The following is an 18,894-nucleotide window of genomic DNA, read 5'->3' on the forward strand; positions in this document are numbered from 1 at the left end:
ATCATGACTGAGTTCCCTTCCTTTAAGTATGAAAAGTGGGGGAAAAACGTAACTCTAAAGTTGAGAAATCCAATAAGCATTACCTCTGCCAAAGTGATCAAGGTGAACATCAACAGTGAACCATAACACTGTAAGCATGATATTGACATAATGAGAAGGGCACTTTATCTCTGGGTCATCCTCCAAAAAAAAAATAACTTAATTTCATTATTAGAAAAATATCAAACAAATCCCAATGATAGCGCATCTATAATATGCCAAAAGGAGTCTGAGAACCTGTGAAAGCCAAGAGGAGCCTAACTAGACAGATGAGTGAATGTAATATAGTATCATGGATGGTATCCTGAAATAGAAAATAAGGACATTAGGTAAAAACAAATGATATCTGAATAAAATATGCATATTAGTTAATTATAATGTGTCAGTGTTCATGAATTGCAGCATATGTACGATACTAATATAAGATGTTAATAATAGGAGAAACTGGGAACTGAGATATATGAAAATTCTATGTTCTCAGTTTTCCTGCATATCTTAAACTAAATGAAATAGAATTTGATAAACTGAATAAAAATAAACTAAAATAAGGTAATAAACCAAAATACTAGATAACTAAAATAAGGTTTTTTAAAAAATATATTACCCTATGGAAAGCTCAATACCTAACCAAGGAGTGAATTCTTATTATGCAATTTCAAGCAGCAGTGGGAGATTTCATGTCTGTATGGTGATGGCCATGTCAGAATATATTTGTGGGGATGTTGCAGTCCTCAGCATTTGTCATTCAACCATGCGGGAAGTAATTCATGAAGGACCTTTAAAGAATAAGTTACAAATTATGGAGTCTTTGATTTTCTCCCATTGACATGAGGAGTGCCATAGTTCAGCAAAATGCTTTTGCAATGCCAGAGCATATCAGAGTCTATCTCTTTGCCATTAACATTCCAGGGGTGCAGTAAAAGGAAGGAAAAGCAAGTGTGTTAAAATTGACACCCATAATAATAGGTTAAATATTGACACTGTTTTCTCTAATATATATATGTTTACATATTTATATATATATTAGAAAAATGTTTTTGTTTTTAGTGTTTTTATATGAAAATACTTTTGTATTATATATATTAGAAAAAACCAAAGGGTACAAAATTGTATATAAAATTTTGGATCCTTTTCCATCTGCTGGGTTAGAAATTGTGGTTTGTGAGTTGCCCATTTTGAGCTGGCTCCATTGTCTGAGAATCACACTGCTGCTAATTGTTGTAAATTGTGTTTGCACAATTTAAGTAAAACATCTTTTTTTAAAGGCAGCAAAATCAATTTATTACCCTGCAAAGGGCAGTAAATGGCTTTTACATTGTGGATAGAGTGTTGAAATTGTTCATGCTACTTTGGCGATCAAATTAAGCTGTTGGCCTTTGCTATACTGGCAGGTGTTGCCCTGAGGTACTGCCATGTATTCTTTCAAAAATCCACTAAGATAAAGCCAAAAGCTATTTATATTTCCTAAAATTTTTCTTTTGAAAAATAAAAACCTGTGAAATTTAGTGACTTTTAATGTGCTGTAAGTATATGTTTTTTACTTATTCTACTTAGAATTGGATAATAACCATACGGCACTGGGTTGTTCTGTCTCTATCCGTTCACATGGAATCAGTAACCCACAGTTTGGTATAGTTTTAACTATCCACCTTTCCCTCATTCTGTTCCTTCTTTTGCTCCTCTGCCCCATGGAGCAAAAATAGATCGAGTACTGTGTATGTAAGGAAAATCTAAGTTGATTCTTAGTTGCTTTAGTTTTCGAGTTATTTTATAAAGACAGGAAAGTTAAAAACATTTATTTGAATTTATGTTTTGAGGTCTGTAACATATTGTTGCAAACATTAATTCTCTGTCAGCATTTTGTGCATAATCTACAACCATCACCTCACAGTCTGTCTTTCCTTGCCCAAGCCACCAGATCCAGTCATCAATGTAGTCATTTAAACTAAAACTGGCCAAATACAGTCATATCTGTTATTTAGCATTGTTACTGTATTGAAGTTGTTTCACATTTCCCAGTGTTTGTTACTTTTGTTATGTATGGGGGTGGGGTGGGGGTGGGACTCTGTGAAACCCAAATATCTCCAAGTTAATAATTTCATGGTTTATCATTTAGACCAACCACAGGTTCATATTTGTCTTTGGAAGACTTTATGTCCTAGTCACCTTAGATGAATGATTGAGTGTATTTTGATCCTCAAGGCCTAAAACCCAAAAGATACCTCTCAAGTGTCCTATGGGGGAAAATTACATTCCTGAATGCCCTTCACAGGTCTTCTCTTTGTGGGCCACACCTTCCACTGGGATTTTGAGAGCCAAGTCATAAATTTAGAGTCATCATTACTGACTTGAGCCCCAAACCAGAGTGTCAGGGTTTTCAGTTTCATCAGATTTCATGAAAGGAAAGTGCTGTTCTTACTTCTCTGTGTAGTTGAATGAAGTTTAAGCCATCAGACTCAGGACTCATGAGTGAATCATACTGAGTGATTCATGGTAGTTTAAAAAGAGAATGGGTCTTCCCCCCCAAGTAATTCTGTCTGCCCTGTTAGTCAATCACATGGTCTGTTGCTCTCATACTCTGGGCTTCTGAGCGTCCTTGGCCATTGTGTGTAATGGCTCTAAGTGGTGGCAGTTCCCGTGACCCATGACTTCCAGAAAGCAGATACTTCCATTTGTCTCTCAACTTTTTAAGACTCTGAAATCTCATAAAATGGACAATTCTGTCAGGATATCTCCTGAAACCTCTTATATTGGCTCTGATGCTTCATCACTGTTTAAGAATAGTTTATTTAGGGGCACCTGGGTGGCTCAGTTGGTTAAACGTCCAGCTCTTGATTGAGACGTGAGATTGAGCCTCCATGTCAGGCTCTGTGCTGACAGAATAGAGCCTGCTTGGGATTCTCTCTCTCCCCGCCTCTCTCTCTGCCCCCCATCTACTCGTGCTCTCTTTCTCTCAAAATAAATAAAATAAACATTAAAAAAATAAAAGTGGTTTATTTAAACAACTTTTTTCAGTCTTGTAGACATCCTCTAGGGGAGCAACAATGTAGCTTTCCACCATATCATATTCCTGCTTGCATCATTTAGCTCTCTTCCTTAAGTTCTTACAAGACAAAGGTTGCATGATTCTGCTCCTGGAGTCAATGATCACATGGGAGTAGACTCATAATGTTGAAGAAGCCTTGGGTAACCAGGAAGACTTAATCTAAGAGGGCTTGTGGAAATGTAGCTGAGATAAAGACCCAAAATCATTGTCTGGAGATGAGCTACAGTTATAACTAGAAAGACAGACCTCAGACTGAAAGCCAAGGAGGTCAACTAAAAATAAAAATGAAGCAAACATCAAGGTTTGTACTTAGGAGTGACAGAGTAGGTTAGAATAAGGGGCAACCTAAAAATTGAAATATTCAACCTGTGAATAGTCAGCATATATATAAACACACCTTATTGGGTGAATTGTGTAGATGAGCACCATGATTTTAGGGAGCCAACAGACAGATACAAATGAATGTGTTTGATTCAGACACCCAAGGATAGAAAAAAAAAATTAGGTAGGATTATACTTTTCATTGAGATGATTTATCCCCTTTTTTAAAAAAGAGCTTTATAATTGGCATAAAATACACTGAACATATTTTGTTTGATATATGTATAAGCCAATGAAACCTCACGAAAATGAAATAATGAACGTATTCTTTACCTATGAAAGTTTCCTTATGCCCTTTGTAATCCCTCTGTACTGCCACTCTCTTCACCCTTCCTCAGCCAACTCCTACTCCACTATCACTAGAGTAATTTTCATGTTCTATGGTTTTACATAAATGGCATCATATAAAATGTTATCTTTTTTAGTCAAGCTCTGTCATTGTTACTGAATAGTATTCAGCCTCATTGTTACTGAATAGTATTCCATTGTAAGGATATACTAGGATTTGTTTGTCCGTTCACCTTTTGAAGGGCGTTTGGGTTGTTTATTTGTGTATAAGTCTTTGTTAGGACATGTACTTTCTTTTCTCTTGAGTCGCTATCCAAATAGCTGGACCATATAATAGCTGTATGTTTACCTTTTTAAGAAACTGCCAGATTGTTTTTCAAAGTGGTGTCATTATTTAAAATCCCACCACAAGTATCTGAGACTTTCATTTTTTCCAAGTTCTCATTGACACTTGCTATGGTCTCTCCTAATTTTAGTCACTTTAAAAGGTGTCTAATGGTGGTATAACATTGTGGTTTACTTTGCATTTCTCTAATGACTAATTCTATAGATTTCTGTCTGCTTATGTGCCATCCATATGTCTTAATATTTTCTTTGGAGAAGTGTCCATTCAAATTTTTTGTTTAGTTGTTTATTGGTTTGTTTTCTTATTTGTGAGTTTGAGAATTCTCTGATGTTTTGTCTACAAACCTTTTATCAGACATATGCTTTGCACATATTTTCTTCCAGTATGATTATCTTTTTTTCTAAGGGACTTTCAAAAACAATTTCAGGTTTACAAAAAATTGAGGGGAAGGTAGAGATTTCCCATGTACCCCCTACCCCCACATACATAGCTTTCTCCATTGTCATCTCCACTCACCAAATGGTGCATATTGTTTTAAAACCAGGGATGAATCCACATTGACACTACATAATCACTCAAAATTTATAATTGACCTTGGGGTTCACTCTTGGTGTTATATTCTGTTGGTTTGGACAAAAGTATAATGACATATGTCACCATAATGTCATACAAAGTATTTTCACTTCCCTAAAAATCTTTTGTGTTCCATCTTTTCATCTATCCTCCCCACCCCAACCTCTGATCTTTTTGTTATCTCCATAGTTTGTCCTTTTTTAGAATGTTATATAGTTGGAATTTATGTAGGCTTTTCACATGGCCGCCTTTTACTTAGTTTCCTCTATGTCTTTCAATGGCTTGATAGCTCATTTCTTTTTAGCACTGAATAATATTTTTTTGTCTAGATGTACCACAGTTTATCCATTCATCTACTGAAGGATGTGTTGGTTGCTTTCAGTTTGAGCAGTTATGAATAAAACTACTATAAACATCAGTGTACAGTTTCTGTATGGACATAGAGTTTCAACTCCTTTGGGTGAGTACCAAGGAACGTGATTGTGGATGATATGGTAAGAGTATGTTTTGTTTTGTAAGAAGCAACCAAACTATCTTCCAAAGTGGTTGTACCATTTTGCATTCCCATAAGCAATATATAGGAATTTCTGTTGTTTCATGTCTTTGCCAGCATTTCATATTGTCAGGGTTCTGGGTTTTGGCCATTCTCATAGGTGTTTTGTGGTATCTTTTTCTCACTCTAATTTGAATTTCCCTTTCCACATACATGGACTATTTTTTCATATGCTTATTTGCAATCTGTATATCTTCTTTGGTGAGGTATCTGTTAAGGGTTCTGGCTCATTTTTTAATAGGGCTCTTTTTTTTTTTCTTATCATTGATGAGCTTATCTTTTCATCCACTTAGCAGTATCTTTCAGGAAAAGAAGTTTTAAATTTGAATTAAAAATTTATCAATGTATCAATTTTCAATTTTTGTTTTTATGAAATATTCTTCTGATGTCATAGCTAAGAAATCTTTTAAAAGGTTTACAGCTTTAGGTCTTGCGCTTTTGATCCATTTTGAATTAATTTTTGGATGAAGTTTGGATTGGTCTTCATTTTTTTTACATGTGAATCATCAGTTATTATAGCACCATTTGTTGCAAAGACTGTCCTTTCCCCAATGAATTTCCTTTGCACTTTTGTCAAAAATAAGCTGTTCGTTTATGTGGACATAAATAAAGGTGAGTTTATTTCTGGACTCTCAGTTGTGGTTTTCATTCTGTTTGTTTCTTGTGACAGTAACAACCACACTATCTTGATTACTGCAACTTTATAATAAGTCATGAAATTGGTAGTGTTGGCCCTACAATATTGTTCTTCTTTTTCAAAGTTATTTAAGTTATTACAACTCATTTATGCTTCAGTATGAGTTCTAGAATCAGTTTGTCAAATCGTACAAAGAAATCCACTTGTTACTCAAAGGGATGCTTTGAATCTAGAGATCAATTTGAAGATAATTGATATCTTAACAATACTGAGTCCTCTGACCTGTTCACATTTATTTAAGTCTTTAATTGGTAGTTTTGTGGTTTCTACTGTAAAATTCTTGCAATTATTTGTCGTATTTATCCCTCAGAGTTTTTTATAATATTGTAAATAATATTTTTATCTTTAATGTATTGCTAATATTTAGAGATGCAGTTGATATTTTATTTTGATTTTGTGCCCGCCAAAATTGTCAAATTCACTTATTAGTTCTAGTAGCTTATATAAAGATTCCGTTATGTTTTCCAACTATATGATCATATTGTCTATGAACAGAGTTTTCATCCTTCCTTCCAGTGCCTTTATTTCTTTTTCTTGCCTATTCCACTGACTAGAACTTCCAACACAGTGTTGGATAGAAGTCCTAAGAGTGGACAATGTTGTCTTGTTCTTGATTTTAGGGGGAAAGCATTCCATCTTTTACCATTAAATATGAAGTTAACTGTAGGCTTTCACCTTTTATAAGTTAAGGAAGTGTTCTCCTATGCTTAGTTTGCTGAGAGTATTTATCAGCATGGATACTGGGCTTTGTCAAATGCTTTTTCTGCATATATTGAATTATCATATTTTAAATTTATTAATATGGAAAATTAAATTGATTGTCAAGTGTTACATGAACTTTGCTTTTGTGACATAAACTCCATAATTCCTCTTTATGTGTTTTAGGATTTGATTTATACAAATTTTGTTCATTAAAACTATAGTTGTTTTTTCCTAATGTCTGTATCTGGGTTTGGTATCAAGATAATGCTATCCTCATAGCATGAGTTGGGAAGTATTCCCTTCTCTTCATTTTTTTTCCAATCTGAAAATCTCTGCCTTTTAACCTGAGCATTAAGACCATTAAATTTATGTGATTTATATATTTGGTTGGTTTAAAGCTATCATTTTGCTATTTGATTTCTATTTATTCCATCTTTACTCATTCATTTTCAGCCTCCTTTTATATTAATTGAATGCTTTCATTTCATTTTATCTCCTTTGTTGGCTTATTAACTATAGCCCTTTGTATTATACATTTTAACTTATCACAGTGTACCTTCAAGTGAGATTATGTATAATAATTTTATAATAGTATACTTCCATTTCCCCTATGCTGCTATTGTGGTACATTTTATTCATTCTTATTATAAACTATCAAGGCAATATTATTATTTTTGTTTTTGTTGTCAGTTCTATTTTTTAAAGAGATTGAAATATTAAACCATCTTTTGACAATTATGTGGTTAATTAATCTTTGACATAGGAAGGAATATCTAATGGGAAAAAGACAATCTCTTCAACAAATCGTGTTGGGAAGAAAACTAGAGAGCAACATGCAAAAGAATGAAACTGGACCACTTTCATACACCATACACAAAAATAAATTCAAAATGTGTTAAAGACCTAAATGTGCGACCTGAAACCATAAAAATCCTAGAAGCGAGCACAGGCAGTAATTTCTCTGACATCGCCAATAGCAACATTTTTCTAAACACGTCTTCTTAGACAAGGGAAGTAAAAACAAAAGCAAAAGGCAAAATAAAAGTTGGGACTTAATCAAAATAAAAAGTTTCTGCACAGTGAAGGAAACCATCAACAAAACTGAAAAGCAATTTACTGAATGGGGGAAGATATTTACAAATGACATATCTGATAAAGGGTTAGTATCCAAAATATATAAAGAACTGATACGACTCAACACCTAAAAATATCCCAATTAAAAAATGAACAGAAGACATGAACAGACATTTCTCCAAAGAAGACATCCAGATGGCCAACAGGCACATGAAAAGGTGCTCAACATCACTCATTATCGGAGAAATGCAAATCAGAACCACAGTGAGATATCACCTCACATCTGTCAGAATGGCTAAAATCAAAAACACAAGAAACAATTGTTGGCAAGGATGGGGAAAAAAACACAAGAAACAAGTGTTAGTAAGGATGTACACTGTTGGTGGGAATGCAGACTGGGATAGCCACTATGGAAAACAGTATAGAGGTTTCTCAAAAAGTTAAAAATAGAACTACCCTATAATCTAGTAATTGCACTACTGCATATTTATCCAAAAAATATAAAAACACTAATTCAGAGGTATACATGTACCCTTATGTTTATAGCAGCATTATTTACAATAGCCAAATTATGAAAGCAGCCCAAATGTCCATGGATAGATGAATGGATAAAGAAGATGTTGTGTGTGTGTGTAATTAAATATTGTTCAAATCATAAAAAAGAATGAAATCTTGCCATTTGCAGCAACATGGATGGAGCTAGAGAATATAGTCTTAAGTGAAATAAGTCTGTTAAAGACAAATACTGTATGATTTCACTCATATGTGAAAAAAATTTAAATACTTATTTTTGAGAGAGAGGGCACAAGTGGTGGAGGGACAGAGAGAGAAAGAGAGAAAGTGGGACAGAGGATCTGAGGTGGGCTCTGAGGGACCTGAGCTCACAAACTGAGATCAGGACTTGAGCCGAAGTTGGATGCTCAACCGACTGAGTCACCCAGGTTCCTCTCATTTGTGAAATTTAAGAACAAAGCAAATGAGCAGAGAGAGAGAGGGAGAGAGAGAGAGGAAAGGAAAGCCAAGAAACAGACTCTTAACTATGGAGAACAAATTGATGGTCACCAGAAAGGAGGTGGTTAGGGAATGGGCTAAATAGGTGATAGGGATTAAGGAGTGCATTTGTGATGAATACTGAGTGATGTATGGAATTATTAAATCAATATATTGTACACCTGAAACTAATATAACACTGCATATTAATGAAATAAAGTAAAATAAAATAAAAATAAAAATGAAATTAAAAAAAGAAAAAAGTCTTTTGTATTTACACGTCATCACTGTTTCTGGTTCTCTTCATTCCTTTATGTAAATAAATATTTTAAATCGATGTTACTGTCTTTCTACCTAGAGTACTTTCTTTAACATATCTTTTGGTGTGAATCCACTAGTAATGAATTCTTTCAGGTTTTGTATGCCTGAAAAAAGATCTTCATTTCACATTTGTTTCTGAAAGATATTTTTACCAGGTGTAGAGTTCTTGAGTTCACAGGTTTTTTTCCCTTGTGACTACTTTAATGATATTGCTTTAATCTCTTCTCTCTTGCATTGTTTTTGATGAGAAATCAACCATTATTCTTATCTTTGGTCCTCTGTATTTAATGTGTCTTTTCTCTCTAGTTGTTTTAAAGGTATTTTTCTTTATTATCTTTTTTTACTATTTGATTTTGAAGTACTTGGATATCGTTTTTTTCATACATTATGCTGGGATGCATTGAGCTTCTTTGGATTTAAGAGTTTATATATGTATACGTATATATGTGTGTGTATATATATATGTATATATGTAATATACAAATTGTATATAATTAACATGTTATATATAATATTTATATATATATACATATATATATATATGTATATATATATGCCTTTAAATCAGTTTGGGATACTTTTAGCCATTTCTTCAAATTCTTTTACTGTGTTCTGGAAATTCCAATAACATTTATAGTTGGCTGCTGGAAGTTGTTACACAGATCACTGATGCTCTTTCATATATTACTCTCTTAGCTTCATTTTGGATAGTTTCTATTGCTTTGTCTTCAGGTTCATTAATATTTTCTTCTGTAAATTTGATCTATTAATTCCATCCAGAGTATTGTTCATTTCGATCTTGTAGTTTTCATTTTTAGATGTTCAATTTGTGTCTTTTTAAACATCTGTAATATGGTTATAATTACTGTTTTAATGTCACTGTTGGCTAATTCTGATATCTCTGTTAGTTTTGAATTGGTTTCAATAGATTGATTTTCTTCCTCATCGTGAAATATATTTTCCTGCCTCTTTGCATCCCTGGCAATCTTTGATTGGATATAAGATGTGACTGTTACTTTGTTCGGTGCTAGATACTTTTGTATTTAAAAAAATTTTTTTTTTGGGGCGCCTGGGTGGCGCAGTCGGTTAAGCGTCCGACTTCAGCCAGGTCACGATCTCGCGGTCCGTGAGTTCGAGCCCCGCGTCAGGCTCTGGGCTGATGGCCCGGAGCCTGGAGCCTGTTTCCGATTCTGTGTCTCCCTCTCTCTCTGCCCCTCCCCCGTTCATGCTCTGTCTCTCTCTGTCCCAAAAATAAATAAAAAACGTTGAAAAAAAAAATTAAAAAAAATTTTTTTAACATTTATTTATTTTTGAGAGATAGAGGTAGAGCGTGAGCAGGGGAGGGAGGGGGAGAGAGAGAGAGAGAGAGAGAGAGAGAGAGAGAGAGAGAGAGAGATACAGAATCTAAAGCAGGCTCCAGGCTCTGAGCTGTTTGTTAGCACAGAGCCCGATGCGGGGCTCGAACTCACGAACTGCGAGACCATGACCTGAGCTAAAGTCGGATGCTCAACTGACTGAGCCACCCAGGTGCTCTGATACTTTTGTATTTTTATAACTATTCCACCGGGAGCTTTTTTCTGAAACAGTTCAGTTCCTAAGAAATAGTTTGATCCATTTTGGTCTTTCTTCTAAGATTTTTACAGTATATATATCCCACTAACTGTAAGAACAAAGCAGCATTTAGTCTAGGGCTAATTATTCTCCACTGCTGAGGCAAGAGCCTTCTGAATACTCCACCTAATGTGCCATGAATTGTGAAATTTTCTGGTCTGGGTGATGGAAAGAGACCCTGTTCCTATTCTGGTATGAACACTGAGCAGAGTTTCCTTTAGTCCTTTGAGATGATTCTACCCAGCCTTGGGGAGTTTCCCCACACATCAGTAGCACTGATCAGTAGCTGAGGAGGATGCTCTCTATGTCTCTGCGATTTTCTTTCTGTGTATGCTATGTCTTCTCCAGGATTCTGTGTGGAAAACTAGCTACTTTGTTCTCCCCAAATTTCCAGCGCTGTCTACTCTACCTAGAGAAATTATAGGCTTTACTTGAGAGTTCCCTTTGTGACTGTGGTCTCAGGATGCTTCAGGTAGTAAGCTGGGGAAATCACAGTGTACACCTTGCTATTTTACATCTCTCAGAATTTACTGCCCTTCATTGATCTCACAAAAACTGCTTTATTACATATTTTGTCTGTTTTATTTTCATTATTTCAGGCAGGAGTAGAGTAAATCTGTTCATTTGATAGCAAAACAGTTATCCTTTTTTAAGCATGCAAATTGATAACCTTATACTATTTTATATCAGTGCATTGGCAGTGGCAAATCAAGCCTGGATTTTTATGATTTGTACACTTTGGATACACTCTGCAGACCTGGAGTCCTTACATGTTTTTCTGTTACTGGTTGAGTGTCTGTATCTCACAAAAGAATGGCTAGCCCTTAACTTGCACGAGGCCAGGAACTCTTATTTTAATACATATCAAATGTTCACAATGGGAACTTAAGGAAGGTTAAAGGATATGTTGGATTGCAGTATGTTTTCCAATTTTCTGATGGGGAAATTACTTCCATTAATTTTCTTTAACAAATTCTGTCAGGTAAATAAGGCTACAAAATTTAAAGAAAAAGTCAAAATGGGAATGAAAAATTAGGTCATGCCACAGTGGCTATAAATTGTGGTAGAAAAATATCCTGATTGCTCAGCTCAAGTTTGAGCTTTAAATCTTTTACCAGCTTCTTAGCTTGCCTGTGATGTGCTGAGTCCTGGCAGGTGGCTCACCACAGGGACTAATCTGGGAACATTCAATTGCACAGAGAGCTACTAATCCCTGGAGGTTAATGGTGCAGACTGAACTGATTGTCTGGCATTACCCAGAGCCCTAGGGAACAGTGTTTGGGACCCAGGACCAACTAAACAGGATGGAGATAGGGTTGGAGGTATTGTCACCAGCCTCCAGCTCCAGAGGCTATGCAAAAACTAAAGGACCTTGCTATAAAAGTTAGAATGGGCTACTATACTTGTTCTTAAAACTGGGGAAACAACCTTACTTGATTATAATCTTCCTATTCTGCCAATAATAAGGTGAGTAAAAAGTAGGATACATAGTTATGGGAGAAATAAGGAATCTATTAAAGCAATGATACTGTAAAAATTTCTCCCAAAGTACCTCTAAAGAGAGTAAACCTGCCCTAAACCTCTCTCAGTAGCTTCTTTGCTCCTCCTTCCATTTGAGGAAATAGCTTATACAACCAAACATGAGGAAATTTGTTTGATGCCTCATATTTTTTCATGAAGTTTCAGGAGCATTTTGCGTTCTGCAGTATATTTTTCTGTACGTGCTGTAATGTAGTAAAAACGGTGTTTTCATTTATTTACTATTAAATTACTTAGCCCACCCTACCTTTAAATCATCAGATAAAATTGTTCCTCCAGAAAGATATGCTGTATTTATCTCATGACATTGTGCACCCAGCACATGACCACATACCCTGAGGTGTGCATATAATCCAATCTGAGAAGATCTCTATGAGAATAAAATGTATCAAGCTTAGGAAATACTCCTCTTTATGCCCTATAAGGGCAATCTTATGTCTAATCGTTAATGAAGATGCACAAGAAATATTTTTCAACTTTCTTGCTGATTAAATTTTGCTTCTTGATTTTAAACTGTAATGTTCTATTCACAGATCTCAATCTTTTGCTTATAAAGGAGCATAGAAGACACCAGCAATATGATCTTTATTTGTATTTAAGTTTGACATATATACATGTGTATTTATGTGTATGTGCTTTTTTTCAAGGAAATATATGTGTATTATCTTGAAGAAAATATCCACAGATATACTAAGAGCAATTTACTTTATTTTAAAATTTTAAGTGTCTTTCCCATTAAATGATCTCTTAGCTTAGAAACTGTGAACATAGAAGTGACTGGAATATTTGTTGGAAGTCATTAAGATGGTTGGAGTTAGGCAGATACTTGTTTCATTCTCTAAATAAAACAGAATCAAGTTAGATACTTGTACCTCTATAACTAGTTTACTTGTTGAAAAGGTTTTTTCTCCTTTATTGGAGAAGTCAGATAACTTTCTTTCTTTCCCTTGAATACACTGTTGTCTCAATGCACCGCTCTATTCTTTTTTTTTTCTTTTTTTCCCCTCCCCTGCACAGGCTGGGAATGATTTTGCTTGTATCATCATTCATATTATCCATCCTGTAGCTATGTACCTATAATGCAATGCTCTAAGTTTTTACTTCTCTGATCCCTACAAACTCTTTGAAAGTAAGCTTTAGCCTCTATCTCATGTGGAACCTTTCATGTTCATCCATGTCAATAAATATTTCCTTTGTCTGAATTTCTCTAAGAATTTTGCTCATAATTTTCATTTGATATTTTTATATTTATAAGATTATGCATTGTATTTTAAATAATATTTTTATGTATATATGTTGTCTCTCCAACTAGGCTAAGGAGTCTCAAGGGAAGTTGCCCATGTCTTGTACGGATCTCTTCCCTACAAAGCTTAAAATAGATATTGATAAAAATTTTATTAAGCAATGAATTTCATATATTTACAATGCATTTTAGCTTTGATAGAGGCTGTGATGCTTGAGATTCAGCATTTGCTTTTACATGTTTGTACTAAATGGGAACTATTGACTAGACAAGATGCTATCAATATGTAATAATTTTTTAAAAGTCAAAGTAATTTTTATATGATTTAGTCAGCTGGTTTTTATCTTTATTGAACTATAATTGACAAATAAAACTGTAACATATTTAAAGTGTGCAATATGATGATTTGCTATACATACACATTGTTAAAGGTTTCTCCAGCCCTCAGGCTAATTAACATATCCATCTCTTCCTATATTTGCTTCCTCCCCTGCCCGCCTCCCCTTTTTTTTGGTGAGAACTTTAAGTTATACTCTCTGAACAAATTCAATTATCCAATACAGTGTTATCAACTAGTTGCCATGTTATACATTAGATCCTAAGACTGTATTTATCTTATAATTGAAAGTTTATACCCTTTTATCAACCTCTTCCTATTCTCCCCACCCCCCAAACTTGTGGCAGTCACTTTTCTACTCTCTGTTTCTATGAGTTTGAATTTATTTTGGTTCTACATATAAAAGTGCAATTGTGCAATATTTGTCTGGCTTATTTCATTTAGCATAATGGCATCCAGGTTAATCCATGTTGTAGCAAATGATAGGATTTTCTTCTTTTTTAGGGCTCAATTATATATATATATATATATATATATATATATATATATATATACACAATATAATATAATTGTAATATAATATAATATAACAATATATAATTATAATATAATATAATATATAATTTTCTTTATCCATTCATCTATTAATGGACACTTAGGTTGTTTTCTTAGCTACTGTAAATAATGATGAAATTAACATGGGAGTACAGATACCACTTTTCTTTAAGATAATGGCTTGTTTCCTTTGGTATATGTCCAGAAGTGAGATTGTTGGATCATATGGCAGTTCTATGTTTAATTTCTTGTGGAACCTTTATACTAACTTCCATAGTGGCTACACCAGTTTAAATTCCAACAGTGTACAAAGGTTCCCTTTTCTCCATATCCTCACCCAGTGTTTATTGCTTGTCTTTTTGATAATAGCTATCCTAATAGGTATAAGATATCTTTTTGTGGTTCTGATTTGCATTTACCTGATGATTAGTGATGTTGGGCATCTTTTCATGTCCTTGCTGGCTATTTGTATGTCTTCTGTGGAAAAATGTCTATTTAAGCCTTTGCCCATTGTGTGTGTGTGTGTGTGTGTGTGTGTGTGTGTGTCTGTGTGTGTCTGTGCTCTTGAATTATATGAATTCCTTGTGTATTTTGGATGTTAACAGCTTGTTGGATATGTGATTTACAGATATCTCCCATTCCATAGGTTGCCTTTTCATTTTGTTGATTGTTTCCTTTGCCAAAGTTTAGTGTGATGTAGTCCCACTTGCTTATTTTTGTTTTTTGTTAGGCACCTGTTTTAAATCTACACAAGACTATTATTTCTTCTGGCCTTCTAACATTGATTTAATATAAGAAATTTAGTCAGATAAAGGTTCCAACCTGAAGAAAATTTGCAAGAGTCCAGTTCTTCTAAATGTTCAAATTACTTAAATGCTAATTTTTTCCTGATAAATGAACTGGCTGCTCAACTATATCAGCATGTACAGGTTTCTTCAGGAGGCTTTTGGGATGATTTCCTATAGGTCTTTATATTTTCTCAATACAAAACTCTAAACATGCCATAAATTTAGGTTGCTGCGTCTCAGCACACAGAGAGAATACCAGCATGGGCACTTAGAAACATTAAAAAATATGTCTCTTCCCCTCATTTTCTCTTTGTCATATATACTTTCTGTAGCACTGTCTCTTAGAAATCAAGTCTTTAAAAGGAAACTCTCCAGACAGTGTGAAAAAAAAAAAAGGATGGGAAAAAGTCTAAAGAAAATACAAGGCCAAAGTATGATGAGAAAAAGAAGCAGGTCATCTGAGAGAATTAGAGGAGTGATGGGAAAGGAAGGGACAGAAACAGAAAGAATTTTGTGGGGGTGGGGAGTCAAGGTCTGAATACTGAAATTACTTTGGAGAAAATGGATAGAAGACTGTGCCAAATACATATAGAAATTAATTTTCTCTTGAAGAGGGAAATTTACTGCCATTTTTTGGGAAGAGATCGCTCAGCATTTTTCAGACTTGATGAAATTTCCAAGCTAAAGCAATTATAAAAACCACGAGACAGGAGTGAGAGCCTATGTTGGGATTTGCTTGTTTTGTTTCAGCTGTTTCTATGAGGTGTGGGATGAGAGCAGCTCTTCTGTTTAGAAGCCATGGACACTAGTAATATGTATTATCTTAACTTTTCTGTCAGTAATTACAAAGTTGATGAAGTTAAGGGATCAACAAAAATTGAGGGATACAATGACTATTTGGGAGGACTATTTCAAACTTGGAAAAGTGATAGCATCATCTTTTTTTCTCTTTATGATTCATTTATTTGTGTAGTTCATGAAGAGCAAACTGTTCACAGAGAAATCCATCCCTGTTGGATTGTTCTGACTTTGCAGACAGACAGTAAAAAATTAAAACAAAAACTAGTAATAAAATCTCAAATTTCATTGACCTCCCTTTTTAGGTTTCATCTAGAAAATTTCCTTCATTTTTCAGTTGTTTGCTAAAGGTCTAGAAGTTCACAAGTGCTTTGATTTACACTGATACTTGGAATTTTTAGTACCTTTGTCAATACTGAAATTTTCTCATATTTCTTATGTACAGAGTAAAAGGAATATATGTTATGACTTGAACTTGTCTTTATTTAATTCTCCCACCCATATATTAGTCAAGACTTTTTTGTTGTAAATAACAGAAAGTAGCCTGAGCCATCTTAAGTGAAAAAGGAGAATTTATTGTATAAAAATACAGAGGTGACTCATATAACTGAAGAACAGAAATGCAGGTGGATCTCAACAGATAATGAGAACCAGGAGCAGGAGAGGTATCAGAAACCCCTGTTTATTGTCTCTTATTTTCTCTGCATATTTTAAAAAATTCTTTTCTCCATTTAAAAATTTGGTTTCTAGGGGCGCCTGGGTGGCTCAGTCGGTTAAGTGTCCGACTTCGGCTCAGGTCACGATCTCGCGGTCCACGAGTTCGAGCCCCGCGTCGGGCTCTGGGCTGATGGCTCAGAGCCTGGAGCCTGCTTCCGATTCTGTGTTTCCCTCTCTCTCTGCCCCTCCCCCGTTCATGCTGTGTCTCTCTCTGTCTCAAAAATAAATAAACGTTAAAAATTTGGTTTCTATTTGTATACCATGTTCATAATAGCATATTTACAATAGACAAAAGGTAGAGAAGCAAACTAAGCGACCATCATCTGGTGAAAGAATAAAGAAAATGTGGTATGTACATACAGGGGTGTATTATTCAGCCTTAAAAGGAAGGAAATTCAGATGTATAATATAACAAGGATGAACTTTGAGAATGTTATGCTAAGTGAAATAAGCCAGTCACAAAAGAGAAATACTTTATGATTTCACTTTTATGAGAATGTTATGCTAAATGAAATAAGCCAGTCACAAAAGAGAAATACTTTATGATTTCACTGGAGTAGTCAAATTCATAGGGACAGAAAGTAAAATGGCTTTGCCAGGGCTGGGAGGAGGAGGAAAATGGGGAGTTGTTATTTAATGGGTATAGAGTTTCAATTCTGCAACATGAAGAGTTCTGAAGATTGGTGTGAAAGTACTTACCACTACTGAAGTGTGCGCTTAAAAATGGTTAAGATGATACATTTTAGATTATGTATATTTTACCACAATTTAAAAAAAGTAAATGATTGTAGGTAATTTAGTTTGTCTGGTAATAGTGCATATGGATTTACTATGCAGGAAAGTAATGTTAAGTAGTGGACCCATATTGCATACAATTGGATGAGAACCAGCCTCTGGTGGGTAGCAATAAATGTTAAATTGTTCAACATTGATTTTTAGTGAAGCAGTATTCCTTAATAAAGAATAAAATACCTTCTTGAGGTTAAAAACAACCCTGCTTTCTCTGATTTGCTGGTTGACATCATGCAGAATATCCTCCCATCCTCAGCATCTGACTTTATATTATATACTTTAGTCCCTAAAAAGACTATAATAGTCTTCTAAATTCTAGAAATCTGACTCTGTTTGTTTTTTTTTTTAAGTGCTCATCCTGGTCCAATATCATCTAATACAAATACTGTCCTGTAAAATTTGCTAAAATACATAAGAAATGTACACCCCCATGTTTCTGAAGGAAGAAGTAAGAATATCAGGCCCACTGGAAGCTGGGAGACAGATCTTGGAGACCAATACCCTGTGGCCCAGGTTTGATTATAGGAGCCAGAGGGAATTGAGGAAACTCCTGAGATAGCAGCCTCATACACAGGGTGACTATTCAAAATATGCCAGAGGAGAAACCTCGGTGAGCATCTTGGCCCATTTTAGTTCACCCCCACCCCCAAAGAAAAGTAGTCAATAAATAAAACAGGATAAAAGCAGATAGCTGAGAACTTGATATAGTTTAAGGCAGAGGCCAGGGACCAGAATCCCAAGATCAGACACACATGGGGAAGTCAAAACTGAAAATTCTATGAATCACAGGGCACAAAGTTGAGGAGTTAGAAAGTGTGTCAACAAAATCTGACCAAAGTGTGCTTTGTTGGAAGTAGCATCATGATTAGCCCTGGCCGCAGTGGAAGAGTCTTGGCTCTGATCACTGCTTCTATTTGTTTGCAGCCACCTTGGTGAAAATAATTTGCCTAAAACCAAACTGGTAAAGATGGTTAAACATGACTCTTTTTGTAATTGGTTATTTGTCTATTATTAATGTTGAAACATTGGAGAAGATGTTTAGAATTTTAATGTAATAAAACATTTTTCAGAATTTTGGGGATTTTTCTCTGGTCTTTGAACTTTGATTTTTAATTCATGACACATTTTCATCCAATCATGTTTGCTTTTCTTAGCAAATCTTTATAGATTTTGTACGAGATTGCCCAAAACAAGCCAGTCTAAAATCTGTTTTAATGAGTCATTGGTTCTTTTATTGTATACCCCAGGGAATCTGCAGAATTAAAGACGTGATGTAGTTAAGGTTGGTTGAAGAGAATGAAGTCCTCTGATGTCATTGAAGTTTGTATTAATCACTGTATTCACCTAGAAGATTCTGAGTTTTTTTTCTCAATCTTAAAGTCTTTCAGCTATCAAAATAATGTAAGGATTTACTGGGTTAGAAAAGCTGGCATATTATTTCTCTTCTCCCCTTTCTACAGTGAAGATATCAGTGGCTCAGAGTCATTTGCTATCAAGAGTTTTA

This window comes from Panthera uncia (assembly GCF_023721935.1).
Source record: "Panthera uncia isolate 11264 chromosome C1 unlocalized genomic scaffold, Puncia_PCG_1.0 HiC_scaffold_4, whole genome shotgun sequence".
NCBI classification, from domain to species: Eukaryota; Metazoa; Chordata; class Mammalia; order Carnivora; family Felidae; genus Panthera; species Panthera uncia.